Genomic DNA, 17,232 nt, shown 5'->3' with positions numbered 1-17,232 from the left:
TTTAGAAACATGGGATGATACGAGATAAAAGGTATTTCATTATTTTCTCTCTTTTTTAAATTTTTAAATTTTTTTTTTTTTATTATTATTTTCCGTAAGAGGTGTCACGTATATTATAGATTTTCAATACTAGCAATCAATATCGGAATGCCATCGTTTTCAGGATATCCTTGAAGTCATCCTAAAGTCGACTTAAGAAAGTCCTCAGGATAGCCTGAGATTGTGGAGAACATCCTAAGGACGTCTCGAGGACATAATGAGGCGCTCATTTGCTAGTCCACAGGACGTCCTGTTTACGTTCTATCATAATAAGTAGTCCTCAGGATATGCAGCTTATCTAATAGGACGTCCTAAAGACGTCTTGAGGACATTTTTGTGTTATTAGGATTGATTTCTGATTACAATAGATAAATCAAAGTTGTGTAACTATTATATGAATGATGTATCAATTTATTAAGTATATCTAAATTCTGCCTCGTATTCTCTCTCTTGTCAATACTTTTCGTATAATTAATTTTTATGTCATTATAGAATGTCCAAAAAATTTCAAATAGGACGTCTGAAAGACATTTTAAAAATGTCATTTATTAAAAAATAAGACGTTTTTAAGATATTCCAAAGACGTTATAAATTGGGTCATAAGACATCTTAAAGACGTCTTAAAAATGTTTTTTTTTTATAATAATTTATAATAATTTATAATAATTTATAAAATTATAAAATTATTTATAAAATTTTTAATAAGACGTCTTATAATATTTAAGACATTTTTTAAACATCTTTAAGGTGTCATAATGTTCTCTGGGATGCGACGATGGGACTTTTCGAGACTCGCGACGTTTATGCTCATAATGCAAGTGGTCCATGACCCTCTCTACATAATATAACTTTATATGTCGAATTCATACACATATTATGTCATACGTTAAGTTTAATTACATTATTTGAAAATCACATTTAAGGTCTTCAAATTAAATCAAAATTACAAAGTTAATATCTAACATACTTCTCGAAATTACATAGAGTATATATATCTATAAAAGTCTTTGCTACATGCAAAACTGAAATTCAGCTTTTATAAAAACGTAATGAATACTAATGACCAGTAACTGTTCTGCAATATCTAAATAGGCTATAATAAAATAATTTGAACGGTTGCTCCTAAACTTCAACGCAAACTATACGAAATATCGTGATGTCTCACTATTCTACATCTATCTCATAATCTAGCCTTCTCTCCTTTAGTTTCAAAATTAAAAATTTAAAATTGTATTCGTAGCTTAATTATTAAATAATAAAAAATTTATCTTCTTCAAACTTAAAAATTACTCTTTCTCCTCATGTTCTTCATTCTCTGATACAGTTTTCTTTGCTTACCTTCCTACTTTATCTGCTTTATCGACGGTCAACGTCACGCCCTTTCCCTCTCACCATACTATCTGCTCTTTAGATAATCTTTACTTTCTGTTCGTCTAAATTTTTACAATTTTTTTCTTATTTTGTGTTTATTCACACTTGTTAATCAAATCCTTAAATTCATATAATAAAAACATCTTTCATAAAAACATTTTAAGAGAAATATATTTTCATAAAATTGCAATAAATTTTTCTTTTTAAATTAATCACAAATAAAAATTATAAATAATAAAATCTATTTTAAAAGAAAATATATTTTTCTTAAGATGTTTCTCTTGAGCGTTTCTCTTAAGATGTTTTTATGAGAGATGTTTTTATTATATGTTTTTATGAGAGATGTTTTTATTTTATATGTTTTTATGAGAGATGTTTTTATTTTATATGAATTTAAGTATTTGATTAACAAATGTGAATAAACGCAAAATAAGAAAAAAATTGTAAGAATTTAGATGAACAGAAAGCAAAGATTATATGATATCTAAAGAGCAGATAAGAGGTGGGAGGGGCGTGATGTTGGCCGTAAAAGCAGATAAAACAGGAAAATAAGTAAAGAAAGCTGTATCAGAGAATAAAGAACATGGAGAAAGAGTAATTTTTAAATTTAAAGAAGATAAGAACTATAAAATGACAAGAAAAATAGAAGAGATTAAAAGAAATTTAGGTAAGCAGATAAATAAAGAAATAAATAAATCGAGGGAAGTAAAAAAAGATTGTAATGAGTATTTAGAAGCGATAAAAAATAAAGAAAGGACATGAGAATGTAGAATGAAAGCAATTAAAGATAAATTTAACGAGTTGAAAAAATGGTTAGAAAAAAGATTCGAAGATTTGGAAGCAAGAAGAGAGAATGTAGGAACAGAAAGCAACTCATACAACAGCAAGGTTAGGACGTACGTGAAGTTAGTCCCGCATTTTTTAAATTTTATATTTTTATTAATTGTGCCGCAAAATAATAATTTTATAACTCATTCTATGTTTCAAGAAATTAAAAAAAAGTAAAAATTTTGATAGCCCTGCACTTTGCGAATTCTGAATTTTCTTTAATTGTACTGAATTGTGCTAACCCAAACAGTACAAAATCGACTGTTAGTCGATTATAAGTTTGCAGAAGAACTCTAAAGTCGATTTTAAAGTTAGACTGAATGTCAACTTATAGCCGACTAATAATCGACAAACTATAGTCCCAACTATAGTCGGCTATAAGTTAGCCATATCAATCGACTTAAGATCGGCTTTATGACAACTGTAAGCTAACATTTTTTACTTGGTTATGGCGACTAGGCTGACTTTTGGCCGACAATAAGTCAACTTTCAAACAATGTTATAAGTCGACATCAATTAGGTTATTACATCGACTTTTAGTCGACAATAAGTAGACTATTAGTTAATAAATAAGTTAATTTTTAGGTCATATTCATAGTAATATTAATAGTAGTATTATATATTAATTAGTAGTATTAATAGTAGTATTATTATATAATAAAAAATTAAATGCAATTCTTTTTACAAAGCTTTTTATTATAAAATATGAAACATTTCAAATGTCAACATTACAAACATAAATTTTTACATTATGGAACTTTCAAATAGATAGAGAAGCTAGCGCAGGCATCAGAGAGCAAAAAATCGCAATCGCTCCGTCAAATCCTCCTGTTTTATAAAAGCAAATTGAAAATTAAATAGCAAATATTTTTTTTACGTAGATATGAAAAGAACATAAAATTGTAATATTAATTTATGAAAGAATTTACCTCTGAATAGAGAAGACAGAGAAGACAGCGAAAGCACGAGAGAGAAAATCGTAATCGTTCCTTCAAGTCTGTTCTGTAAAAGCAGAAAGTTGAAAGTTAAATAGCAAATATTTTTTTACAACAGATATTAAAAGAATATGAAATTGTAGTATTAATTTATAAAAGAATTTACCTCTGAACAGAGAAGACAGCACAGACACCAGAGCAAAAAATCGCAATTGTTCCTTTGAATCTGTTCTGTAAAAGCAGATTGAAAGTTAAATAGCAAATATTAATTTACGACAACGTTCATCAAAGAGTAACAAAAAAAGATAATGCTTTATTAATTTTACAATTTTATAACGTAACCTCAAATTTTGAAAAGCACTAATTTTTCGAGAAATTAGCAAATATCCGAAAAAATATTTTTAAAATTGTATTTTTAATAACATCTTCTAAATTTATTTTATAGTTTTCATTAATATCAAGAAAAAAGAGAAGATTACCTTGGATTGTATCGCTAATCACATCGAATCATGTTTTACTAATATCACGCGTTGCGTTGCCATATAATCTAATGTAAACGCCGGATAGAAATCGAACAAACTCAGAAAGAATTATACTAGCGCTTAATGGTGTGTTCAATTTAATGCTCGCAATATTGATTTGGCGCCAAATATAAATATCAAATTAGAATTCTTATAATTTAATAACGCATCTGTATAATTAAAAATGAACATAAATTTGACAATATTAGTCGAAAAGGCTAATATAAAAAGTCAGCTTTAATATCCTCAGAAATAGTTGACTTTAAATCGATTTATTGTAAGACAAGTAAAGTCGAGAAGTCATTACAGAAACAGTCGGCTAAATGTCGACTTTATAAGTCGATTTCAAGTCGACTAAAAAAAATCGACAATTAGTCGGCAAACAGTCATTTGTGCTGTATGGGAAGTTTGTGCTATATTATGCCGTAAAAATAAGAACAAAAATTCAAATCATATAAAATATTCATATAAAATAATATTTTAAAAATTATTTTTTTTTAGCTCCACACACTTTTTAAATATTGAATTTTTTGTGCTGAATTATGCTAGGTTTGTGCTATATTGTGTTCGAATTTTAAAATCGAAATGTGAAAGATATGATAAAGTAAAAAAACGATGTTTTAAAGCTATTCCCGCACGTTACAATTTTCTCAATTTTTTTTAATTGTACACTTTATTAATAATTACTTAATAATTACAAATTCAAATTTCGATCATAAAATCCGAGCGCGAAAGACCGCAGTCAAAAGTAAAGTACTCTTTGTATCGTTGTGCTAACGAAACTGAAGGTTGTGATAACTTGTGCTAGGCGAGTACGAGTTAGATTTGCAATTGTATATTGTATGGACTGATACAAGGCATCTGACTAATTGGCATTTATATATTTTATTTTCCAAATATATTTTTTATCATATCTTTTATTGTTATTGTTTTTTAAAAATAATATTTTAGCACAATGTTAGCACAATTAAGAAAACTGAGAATATCGCAAAGTGCGAGGTCTTAAAACATCGGTTTTTTTTCTTTTTATCACATATTTTTTCACATTCCAGTTTTAGTCGAAAAGGCTAATATAAAACAGTTTTAAAATTCGAGCACAATTCAGTACAAATAAAGAAAATTCAATATTCGAAAATTGCGGAACTATCAAAATTTTTACTTTTTTTTAATTTTTTGAAATAAGGGACAAGTTATAAAATTATAATAAGATTGCAAATGAAAAGGCACTAAGAGTCAAAACGATTATTAGTGGGTGGTAAATTTATTAAAACTAATACTTTTTGTACGGTAAACAAAATTCTTTAATATAAATTCAAGTATAATGGTAATACGAACGTTTCGGCTCTATATTGAGCCATCTTCGAGCGAGAATAATACATAAAGTTAAATAAAACTCGGAAGCATTAGCACAAGAAATATAACCGTAGCGATTGGAGTCGCGTGTCTATGCGGTAACCGTCAATTGTAGTTTTAGATGAAGATGGATGCTCACATCGGTTTCCAGGCCGATAGCATAGACCAATCAAAAACCAAAGCAGGAATTTATTAGAAGGGTTTCACTCGTTCTCAACTCTACTTATTTTAAAATTGATGACGCTATTTACAAACAATCTTTTGGACGTGATGAGAAACTACAGAGGCATTTCATTTTTATGTACGAAGGTAGTCTGAAAAAATTTGAGCCTTAACATAAAGATGACGTTACTCGTCAAAACCATTCTAGTACTACAATAGTATATGCTTTGAAAGACTTTTGTGAAAATTTCAGCCATTTTGGACGCTCAGTTGTTGTTTGACAGTCGTTTGTATCAGTCGATGTCAGTGTTTTTTTTGTAAAATGGAAAAAATTGAATATCGTGCCGTGATTAAATTCTTACATTTGAAAGACAATACGCCTGCGCAAATTAAAATCGAGTTGGACGCTGTTTACGGGGACTCTGTCCCATCATTTGCCACCGTAAAAAGATGGGTAGCTGAATTTAAACGTGGTCATACTAGCTTGGCTGATAATGAGCGTTCGGGATGGCCAAAAACTGCGACCACCGCTGATAACATCGAAAATGTTCACCAAATGATATTGAACGATCGTCGAATCAAGGTTAGAGAGATAGTCTGCTATAGCCTCTGGGCTATGCATATCGAAAAAGCGTGTCATATATTGACTGAAGAATTAGATATGCGCAAGTTATCCGCGCATTGGGTGCCGCGCTTTCTCACTTTGGACCAAAAACGAATTCGAATGAACATTTCCAAGGCCCTGTTGGAGCGGTTCAAGTGAAACGAGTCAGATTTTTTGCGTCGATTCATAACTGTAGATGAAACTTATCCACCATTACACTCCAGAGACAAAAGAACAGTCAAAACAGTGGACTACAAAGGGTGAACCTGCTCCGAAAAAGACGGTTCCATCAGCTGGGAAGATAATGGCGACTGTTTTTTGGGATAGTCACGGAACTGTGTGTATCGACTATCTTGAAAAAGGTAAAACAATAACGGGAGCATTACGCATCATTATTTGATAAGCTGAAGGCAGAAATTGCAAAAAAACGGTCGCATTTGAAGAAGAAGAAAGTGTTCCATCAAAACGCACCTGCTCACACTTCGGCGGTCGCCATAGCCAAAATTCACGAGCTGCACTTCGAATTGATTGACCACCCACCGTATTCACCAGATCTGGCCCCCAGCGATTTTTTCCTGTTTTCTAAGTTTAAAGTTTCGCTTGGAGGACAGAGATTTTCATCGAACGAGGAGGTCATCGCATATGTAAATGTCTATTTTGCGGAGCAAGACGCCAATTACTATTTGGAGGAATTAAAGAGGTTAAAGTATCGATGAGAAAAGTGCATCGACTTGAAAGGAGATTATGTTGAAAAATAAAACTATATTTGACCGAAAAAATACTTGTTTCTATGTTAGGCTCAAAACTTTTCAGATTACCCTCGCATAAAGTTTATACGGAGGTGCTAAGAAAAAAGATGGAGGAACAGATAGAACGAAAAGACATGATACCAAAAAGCTAGACGGGAAAGGAATCTATGATGGACAATATATTTGTGTTAAACCTGATGCAAAGAGGCAGAAATAAAGAAAGTAAGGTAGGAAGAGTATACATCTTATCTGTGAACCTTAAAACCTCTTTTTGATAATATCAATAAGGAAGCACTATATAAGATATTAAGGGAGTAAGGTATAATAGTAGAATGAAGGAAGATATAATAAGAAAACTCAAGATCTACGAGGTAAATGAGGTTGTAATCAGAACAGAACAAGGAAAGTCGAAAGGTTATTGGACATTACGAAGAAGACAAATGTGTATTGAGTCCACTCCTGTTTAACTTATATATAGCAAATTTAGATGAGATGTTGGAAAAAAGAAGGATAGGTGGAACAAAATTAGCTAGGTTAAGAATATAGAATCTCGCGTGTGCAGATGATATAAATACTATTAGTAAAAAATACAGATACAATATGTGATATAATAAATATGTCCAATAAGTTTTTTAAGAGAACTCCGCCCGAACGGCTTGTCATGAATAAATCTTCCTGCCGGTCCCAAGCCCGAATGAAGGAAGAAGCTTGGACGCTGAGTTAACACCCCGGCCCTGTAAAACCCCCCCCCCCCATTGTTGAAAAGGCCAAAGGAGAAATAGCCAGACAGTATCTGTATGACAACGAAATGGCAAGAAGAAGGACAACGATTTAGGAAATATAACATAAACCTGTTTATTTGGAATGTACTCTCCTTATATCGACCAGGAACCCTGAGAATGCTAGTCGAAGAATTGAAGAAATATAGGGCTGATATAACAGCAATTCAGGAAATTCGGTGGATCGGGAAATATATTCCAAAAGAAGGAGTTTAACCTTTATTATAGCTGCCTTTATTATAACCAAAAGCACATTTTTGGTACCGTTTTCATTGTAGATAAGAGAATTAAAAATCTGGTGCTAGACTTTGTCCCTGTAAATGAAAGAATCTGTGTGCTACGCGTAAAAAGTAAATTCTTCAATCTAAGTATTATAAATGCACATGCTTCAACTAAACACAAAGATGAAGAAATCAAGGACGAATTTTATGACCCTGAACAGAATCTATGATTGAAAACCAAAGAACGATATAAAGGAGATATAATATGATATAAATCTCCTAATAGGAGATTTTAATGCACAGATTGAACAAGAGAAATTTATCAGAAATGCGCAGGCAGGCACAGTGTTCATGAGCGATCCAATGACAATGGAAATGGAGCTCATGAGTTTTGCAACATCAAGGTATATGTTTGTAGGGAGTACCAAATTCAAACACAAGAAAATACACAAAATTACATGGAAGGGACCCAGCGGAGACAGGAAATCAAATTGACCATGTATTGACAGTCATCACATATCGAGCTTGCTTGATGTTAAATCATATAGAGGAGTTAACATTGATTCGAATCACTTTCTAGTCGGGGTAAAATAGAGAACAAAGATATCTATCACTAGATGCCAGCGGACCGTTATAGATAAACGGTATAATATTGAACGTCTCAAAATAGCGAGTGTACAGGAGATGTACGTACGAATTAAGAACTGCAGTAGGAAGAATTGGTTTGACTCTGAGTGCAAGGAAATAACTAACAGGAAAAACTTAGCATATAAAGTGATGCTTCAAAAGCATAGAACGCGAAGTTATATGGAGACTTACAGGGAACTAAGAAGAGAGGAACAGAAGATACATCATAAAAAGAAAAAAGCGTGGGAGAGAGCAAATCTTGAGGAGATAGAGCAGATCCATCAAGCGAAGGACATACGAAAGTATTACCAAAGAGTAAATAAATCTCGAAAAACCTTTAAACTCAGATGTGTCGTAAGCAGAGACAAGGATGAAACATTACTAGTAGACAAGTAGAAAATACTGAAGAGATGGAGGCAACATTTCAGGGAACTCGTGAGTGAAACGGAGAACCAAAATCTGGAAAGCCCAGAATACCAAGGGATCCAAGTGCAATACCAAAGCAGCTCTTTTGAAGAACTTCAGGACCCATTTTATGAAGAAATCAAGAGAGCACTGAACAAATTAAGAAACAATAAAGCGCTAGGGCAGGAAATAGAATATCAAGTGAATTGTTTAGGTATGGAGGTGAATATCAACTTGTTACACGAATTAATTAAGAACATATAGACTCAGGAGAGGATACCAAAAGCATAGGAAACGGGCGTGATATGTTCATTACATAAGAAAGGTGACGTCTTAAAGTGTGACAATTATAGAAGCATAACATTATTAAATACGGCTATAAAATATTATCGAACATAACCTGTGACAGGACTCAACAGTTCGGCTTCATAAAGGGAAAGTCCATGGTCGACCAGATGTTCATAATAAGACAAATACTAGAGAAGACTTATGAGTATAATATCCCCACCTTCCATCTATTCATCGATTTTAAATCTGCATATGATTTGACCAAAAAAGATGAATTATACGCGGCAATGAATGAACTTGGAATACTAAGGAAATTGATATGATGTATGATCATGCATGCGTTCGAGGAATGATGAAGATGGATGGAGAAGACACATAAGATTTTAAAATTTGGGATGGTCTCAAGTAGGATGACAGCCTGTCATGTTCTGTTTAATACTACTGTGATCAAATATAAACGAGATTTTTAAATTTAAATTGCGCGGGTTCATCGATTCTGACAAATTTTTTTGATTAAGTTGATAGTACTATCTTTGACATCTGTGTGAAATTTCATGTCATTCTCTTCGTTTGTTTAATAGTGAACGCTCGTTTTTGTGAATATCCAAAAGTATTTTTTTCGATTTTTACGATGTGTGATTCTGTTGGGCAAAGAAATTGTATTTTTGTTTGCGGAATGAAATTTCTGCTACTGAAACGTTCAGAATGTTGCACAAGGCTTTTGGTGACCAGGCTCTATCAAGACCAAGAGTATTTGACTGGTATAAAATGTTGAAACATGGTCGATAAAGCGTAGAAAACGAACCACATCAAAGACGACCAAAAACATCAATTGATAAACAACACGTGAAGCAAATCAAAGATTTAGTGCTCCAAAATCGTCGATTGACAATTAGAGAACTTGCCGATACTGTAAACATTTCATTTGTATCAGTCCAGACCATTTTGAAAGACCATTTGTGCTTGAAAAGAGTCAAATCTCGTTTGGTTCCGAAAACACTCAATTTTTTGGAAAAACAGCGTCGCATTGAAGTGTGTGAAACAATGATTTCTGACTATCAGGACAAGATGAAATGCATGATAACTGGAGATGAGACTTTTATCTATGCGTACGATCCGGAAACAACCGACCAATCGAGCGAATATCGTGCAAAAGGTGAGGCAAGACCAAAAAGATCGCGCCAAAGTCGCTCAAAAATCAAAGTTTTGTTAACAGTTTTCTTCGATTATCGTGGTGCATTATGAATTCCTTCCGCCGGGCCAAACTGTCAACAAGGAATATTATTTGAGTGTTATGCGTCGTTTGCGTGAAGCTATTCGCCTTAAGAGGCCAAATTTATGGGCAGACAACTCACCACGGTTTTTGCACCACGATAATGCGCCATCTCACACTGCACTGATTCTTCGTGATCATTTCGCCAAAAACTCGACCCATATCGTTCCACAATCACCGTATTCGCCTGATTTAGCACCGTGTGACTTCTGGCTATTCAGTAAACTCAAAAGATCGCTCCGGGGACACTGTTTTGAATCGATTGAGGAGATACAAGCCGAAACAGAAAAAGTATTGAAAGCCATTCCAGAAGAAGAGTTTTCAGAGTGTTTCGAAGATTGGAAAAAGCGTTAGCATAAGTGTATTGCGGTGTATCGGGAGGGGATTATTTTGAAGGCGACGAATTTGATTTTGAAGCATAAATAAAGATTTTTCACTCTATAACAAAAATCTCGTTTATATTTGATCACAGTAGTATAGCGCTTGAGAAGCTCGTAAGAACTGTTGACATAACGAACAGAGGATTATCTTGAACAGATCTATCCAAATTTTAAGTTATGCAAATGACGTGGATATAATTGAGCGCTCGATAACCGAGATAAAAAAAACTTTCCTTAAAATAAAGAAAGTTGCCAAGGAACTAGGACTAGTCAATGAATAAAAGACAATAATGATGATAGCATCATCAAAAGTATAGGTCAGAATATTACGATGGGTGACCATAATTTCGTGGTGGTCAAGGTATTTGTTTATCTGGATACTCCGGTGAATAGTTTCAACAATATAAAAGATGAAATCAGGAGATGCATCATGGCAGCGAATCGGTGCTACTATGGACTAAACAACTTCGGTCCAGAGTCCTGTCCAGAAAAACTAGTGCAATATCTATAAAACATTAATTAGACCTGTCCTTACATATGGATCGGAGTGCTGGACGCTCACAAAACCGAGAAAGAAACGCTTCTCATTTTCGAAAGGAAACTTCTAAGGCAAATCTATGGTCCAAAACATGAGAATGGTGAATGGAGAAGAAGATATAACAATGAGTTATATGAAGAATATGGGGATATAATCAAGTACATCAAACTTGCCAGACTCAGATGGGTCGGCCATGTGTATAGGAAACCAGATAACGAATCATCTAAACGGATTCTCAGAACCTTATGGGCAATAGGAGAAGGAGTAGACCAAGGATATGATGGATGGATGAAGTTGAGCGGTATCTGCGGCAACTGCGGCTCACCAACTAGAGGGAAAAGGCACGGGATAGGGCTGGATAGAGATAGACTAGCTGGAGACATATTCTAAGGCAAACCGAGACCCACACCGAGTTGTAATGCTGATAATAATGATGATGAAGTTTTTAAGAGATAGGAAGCTAGAATTATATGTAGATGAGACAAAGATGATTGTTTTTAACAAAAAAGGATAAAAATTTGGGAAATGGGGAAAGATGAAGAGATACGGGTATTTAAATATCTAAATTTTACATTTAACAGAATTGGTAATCACAAGGATTCTTCTTCTTGTTCATGTGCCTTGCCTAGTCCTCCAGACGTTGACCATCATTTTGGCAAGCTTATCTCTCTACTCATCCTCCGCTACTCGAAAAAGATCACCCACGTTTCGAATGCCGATCCAAATTTTTATATTACGAAGTCAGAAGAGCTGCTTCCATTCAATTTATTGATGACTCTCAATTCTGCCCTTAAGAATTGATTGTAGGAATTGGTACCTGTTCTCTCTCAATATATGATCGAGGTATGCTATTTTTCTGCTTTTAATAGTATTTTGAAGTTCACGCTTAGTATTGATTCTTCGTAGGACCTCATTATTTGTCACACGGTCCACCCAGAAGATTTTAAGCATACTTCTGAGTATCCATAATTCAAATCTCTAGTCGGTTCATCGTGATAATCTTAAGAATCCATGCTTTCATCCCATATAATAAAATGGACCAGACGTAACTTTTTACTAACCTTTACCGAAGTCCGAGGTTGAAACTATCATCGCAGAGTAATGCTCTTATTTCGAGGAAGGCAGTATGCGCGTATTCTATTCGGCATTTGATCGGAATCCAAGTCCTTAGTAATGAGATACCCAATAGATTTGAACATATTTATCTGTTCACTCTGTTTGTTATTAAGTTGCAGAGAGACGACATTATATTCTTGCCGATTAAAGACCATAAATTTGTTTTTTCTATATTAATGTTTAGACACGATCTCTGACCGGCCTCTGAGAATTTGTAGTAAGGATGTCCTCTATGTTGTCTGCAAGGATGACAGTATCATCAGCATATTTAATGGTGTTTATTCGGATACCATTAACTTAGACTCTTACATCGAAGCCATCTATGGCTTCCTTGAAGATTTTATTCAAGTAAAGTTTGAATAGTAAAGAGAATATACATCCCTGTCGGACTCTTCGCTGTATCTTCAATTTAGATGTATTCACATCTCCAAATTTAACCTCCGCCTTCTGACGCCAATATACGTTTTTTATAATTTGAACGTATTTGTTATCTAGTTCAGCCTCACAGAGTAATTGTATGAACTTTGTATAACGCACTCTATCGAATGCCTTCTCGTAATCAATAAAGTATATGAATATGAATTGTCTCTACATTTTTGCAGAAAAAAACGAACGTGAACAGCCTCCCGCGCTCCAAAGGCCTTCTTGGAACCAAATTGTGACGGATCCATATCTAACTCGCATTCTAGTGCGAGCGTGGAGTATTCGTAAGAAAATCTTCAACGTAGCTCATCAAACTTATCAAGCGATAGTCGTTGCAACTCTTCGGATGCTGTTTTTTTGGAATGGCAATAAATGTTGATTTTAGCCAATCGATTGGAAATTCTGTGATATATATATACTTGATTAAATAATTTCTTTATTATACCTAAATTATCTCAGTTTGATTAGCTTAAGCGAGACTCCATCTGAAGGCTTTCCTGTTTTTATTAATAAATATGGCACGCATTATTTCAAATTTAAGGATTTTTGTACCTTCCTGATCAGACTGTGTCAACTGTGTGTCAGATCTATGGTCTTCAAAAGTTTAGTTATATATAATTGGTAAGACGCGCTTGACCTCTTTTTCATCTAGAATTATTCTGTTGGTGTCATCCACTATAGTCGTTGGTATCCTCTTTTTATGTAGTCTAGTTATTTTCTTAATTTTTCTATGCATGTTAAGCATTTCATTCTTTGAGGTTAGTTCCTCTATCTCTTGATATTGCTCCAACATTCATGTGTGCTTAAGTCTTATTTCCCTTTTTATTATACTTTGAAGTCTTTTGTATTCTATCCAATTGTTCTTCTGCAGCCTACATTCCTTCATAAGTGTCAATATGCTATCCATAGTTTCTTTTTTATTCTTTCTACTATTTTTAGGTGTTGAGTACCAGCCTCTATAATATTTTGTTTGATCATCCTCTATCGCGAATTCACGTCTGTAAGTGACTCGGTCAGTAACATTTTGCTCAGTCCTTCATTGAGACTAGCTGCTACCGTACTTCTGATATACGAATTATTTAATTTCGAAGTATCAAGGGTTCTTACACATGATTTCCTTTTGATAGTCTTAAAGTCACATTAGCAACCAACGGATTATGATCAGAACCTATGTCCTGGATAGATTGTTACTCCTGTAATGGAATTCTTTAGAGCACTTATTCACTAGGAATCTATCTGATTCCTAGTAGATTCAGGATTACCGCAGACATCCTGAGGATTTCTACGTATACAGGTGCCGCTTGGAGAGCTTGAACTTGTATTAATTATTATTAACTCATTTTGCTGGCCGAACATATAATTTGTCTCCTTTGTTATTACATGTGCCCAAGTCACAGTCTCCAACAATGTCAGCTCGTCTTCTTTCTTCAATTTTTGCGTTGAAGTCTCCAATTATCAGATTGATGGCGTTATTCTCGAGCCGGTCCAACGTGTGTTCAATAGTTTCGTAAAGCTTCTTTACATCGTATTACTTCATCATCGTATTTACTTTCAGATGTCGGTGCATATATCTGGAGGATATTTATATCAAAAGAGTGATTCTATAATTAAAATAATTTAATCCTATTTGAGATCGGCATGAAGTTCTTAACATACTTTACTCAGAATCGACGAGCACGGCCACGCCGTTACGCCGATGTCGATCTTCCTCATGGCTCTCCGAGTAATACAAGACCTCCTTCCTCTAAGGAATATGTTCCTGTATGCCATCTTAACTCACTGATTCCCATGATTTTAATTTGCAACCTCTTCATTTTCTTTACTGCGTTGTTCAGTTTACACATGCAGGCTTCTAATATTTTATATATACACTCTCAATTTTGATTTTAAGGCAGGAGATTCTTTGCATCCCCTGCTTACTAAGGGCTGCCCAAGATTGGGGGCCGTACGTATTAGTTTCCTCGCCATAGTGATATCTTGGGAATTGTAAGGCCAAAGTGACTTCCCGTTGCCTTCTTCGGTATGTAATCATCCTGACATGGATTCAGATGCTGTTTGCAACAGCCCCTATCTAGGAATCAGACGCGTTACATTCACTATATCTGGTTACTTTCAATTTAGTCTGTAAGCCGATGCCAACAGGATGTGGCACTTGTGGAGCCATGAGTGACTACGAGAACTACTTACAACCATCTCTTATCGGAGCTAGACATTTGATGTGGTAGTTGCAGTGAAACATACTACCTGTACAGCACTCCTTTATACATCACCCACAAGAATCGTATAAAGAAATTAATGAAGAAAGGCAGAATAGTAAGTTAGGAAAATATGAGGATTGGAAGAGAGGATGTATAGGAATAATTTTAAAAAGAGAATGAATATTATTTAAATACTTGATACAAAGTGTAATGAGTTATGTGATAGAAATTTGCGATTAGGAGAAGGAGGAACTAGAAAGAATTCTGCTGGATTTTTAGATTGAATTTTTATATTTTTTAAGTACATGAACTAAGAAAAATGAGCATGGATGAATTGGGCTATAAGAGCAATTATGAAAACATTTTGAATTTGATATGCAATTAGACATAAAATATAAGATATATCGTAAAGTATTCATTTCTTGACAATTATATTTAATACTTTTATGCATAGAATAATAAGATGAATCAATTAATATAAAAAAAATACATAGTTGCTGTTTTAAAAAATAGAGATTAGCAATAATACGTATGCAACGTATCTTTTTTGAAAAACAACTGTAACTTGTAACTTGAAAAATATTTAATGAAATACAATATTAATATACTTTTGAACAGCTCTCAAAGTTAGCTACAAAAATATGCAATAAACAATGGGGATCTTTATTTAAGAAACTGTAGATGATCTTCATGTGACTTTAAATGATTATCAAGGTAAAATTAATAACATCATTTATGTCCGTCTTCAAACCATATAACTTTTTTATAAAATCTTTTGCCGGTTTCAGTTTTCAAGACATTCAGCTGGATGGATTAAAATGAATCATTCTCTGTGCGTGCGTGCATGCGTGCGAGTGTGCGTGCGGGAGTGCGTGTGGGCGTGCGTGTGAACGTGCGTGCGGGAGTGCGTGCGGGCGGGCGGGCGTGCGGGCGAGCGTGCGAGCGAGCATGAGGGCGGGCGTACGGGCGAGCGGGCGGGCATGCGAGCGGGCGGGCGAGCGAGCGGGCGAGCGTGCATGCATGCATGCGTGCGTAATTTAATTTTGTTTTTTTTTTTTTTGTTTTTTGTCATTTCTGCGAAAGATATTTTTCAATATTTTCTATATTTCTTGTTTTGGGGGAAAATTGTATAATACATATTTAATTAATATACTCAAAAAAAATATTCTAATTATGAAGTGAAATTCCTTGTAATCCTATATTCTAAGCAAAGATTTTTACAGAAAGAGTATTCTTCTTCTAATAAAGTAACCTATTCATCTAAAATGTAATATATATTATTCTAATGGTTTTCCTCTTGTATTAAGATATGTTTACTGAATGACATGAATATGTTTACTGAAAGCGGAATACCTTCTCATGCAATACAAGAAACACGAAAAACTAACAAGGGGATGACGCGAACTGGGGAATTTTACCGATTTTAAAAAGACTTATATATGTTAAAGTACTCTAGAAGAGTACTTAAGTAAATGGATAGAACATCATATTCAGTTGTTTTTGAGAAAAATCAGTTTAAAGTTTATTTTTAAAGCGTTCCTTATATACCAGCCGCGTATGAGCTCATTGTCGCCGAGATCGAGTAGCTCGGGCGCTGGCCCTGTACCAATTTGTCGACCCAGGTTCGATTCCTGCCTATTATACTTTTTTTGTTAATCTAGAAAATATTGATTTATTATATTATTATGTTAAATAACGTATTATATTATATAAAATAAAATTAATTTAATTAACAATTGTTTATACTTAAAATTTTCACTTTTAACTTTAATTAATAATTTAAAATAGTTACTATAGTTATTATTTATTAATTATTATTTAATACAAGAAATATTTTATTCATTGTAATTTTATTTGGTCCGTAATTTTTTACTCAACGTTAAGTTACTCACTGCTCCGACTCTAATATTTGTATATTTGTATATCTGATGTCCTCAGGTAACAGTTTTTGATTTCCCTACCACACTACTTTTCTACCTTAACGTATATCTCTATATAATATCTCTACATAAAGAAATTCAAAATCTCTTCTGATCTTGTTCTTAAACAAAGACAGCGATCAGCGATAGCTCACTTCAACGTGAGCTAATGATAGAATCAGTTCATAGTTAATACTTGAGTTGAGCGAAGATTTCAAAAAGTGATTTTTTGAAATATATTTGCGAAATTTATTGTGATATAAAAATGATATAAAAATTGATATAAAAATGAAAATACAATGAATGTCTTTTAAAATTATTTTTTATAAAATTATTTTTTCCTGCTCCAAACGGCATCTTGCTTCAATAAAACGTTTAAAAGTTTCAGAATTGATTGTTCTTATTTTATCGATTCGCGTTCCACCTTTTAGAATATGTTTATATAGTATAATATAATATAATAGAATATAATATAAATTTTTTCCGACGTAATATATATTTAA

General features: G+C 33.5%; 2 long non-coding RNA genes across 2 annotated transcripts; one reads left to right on the top strand and one right to left on the bottom strand.

Annotated features, from left to right (window-relative positions):
- The first annotated feature begins 1,735 nt into the window (after nt 1–1,735).
- Nucleotides 1,736–17,225, top strand: LOC148937281 (uncharacterized). The gene is made up of 3 exons (XR_016138475.1): nt 1,736–2,077; nt 15,429–15,524; nt 15,599–17,225. It is a non-coding gene; the product is annotated as an uncharacterized LOC148937281 (long non-coding RNA).
- LOC105426599 (uncharacterized) lies at nt 2,914–5,138 on the bottom strand. Its single transcript, XR_967791.2, has 4 exons — nt 3,653–5,138; nt 3,340–3,404; nt 3,168–3,240; nt 2,914–3,066 (listed from the first exon to the last, which is right to left on the bottom strand). It is a non-coding gene; the product is annotated as an uncharacterized LOC105426599 (long non-coding RNA).
- Nucleotides 17,226–17,232: the final 7 nt, after the last annotated feature.

Source organism: Pogonomyrmex barbatus, unplaced genomic scaffold (genome assembly GCF_055798465.1).
Source record: "Pogonomyrmex barbatus isolate J1 unplaced genomic scaffold, ASM5579846v1 scaffold15, whole genome shotgun sequence".
NCBI classification, from domain to species: Eukaryota; Metazoa; Arthropoda; class Insecta; order Hymenoptera; family Formicidae; genus Pogonomyrmex; species Pogonomyrmex barbatus.
The sequence above is the reverse complement of the archived record's forward strand: the minus strand, read 5'-3'. Positions and strand labels throughout refer to the sequence as shown.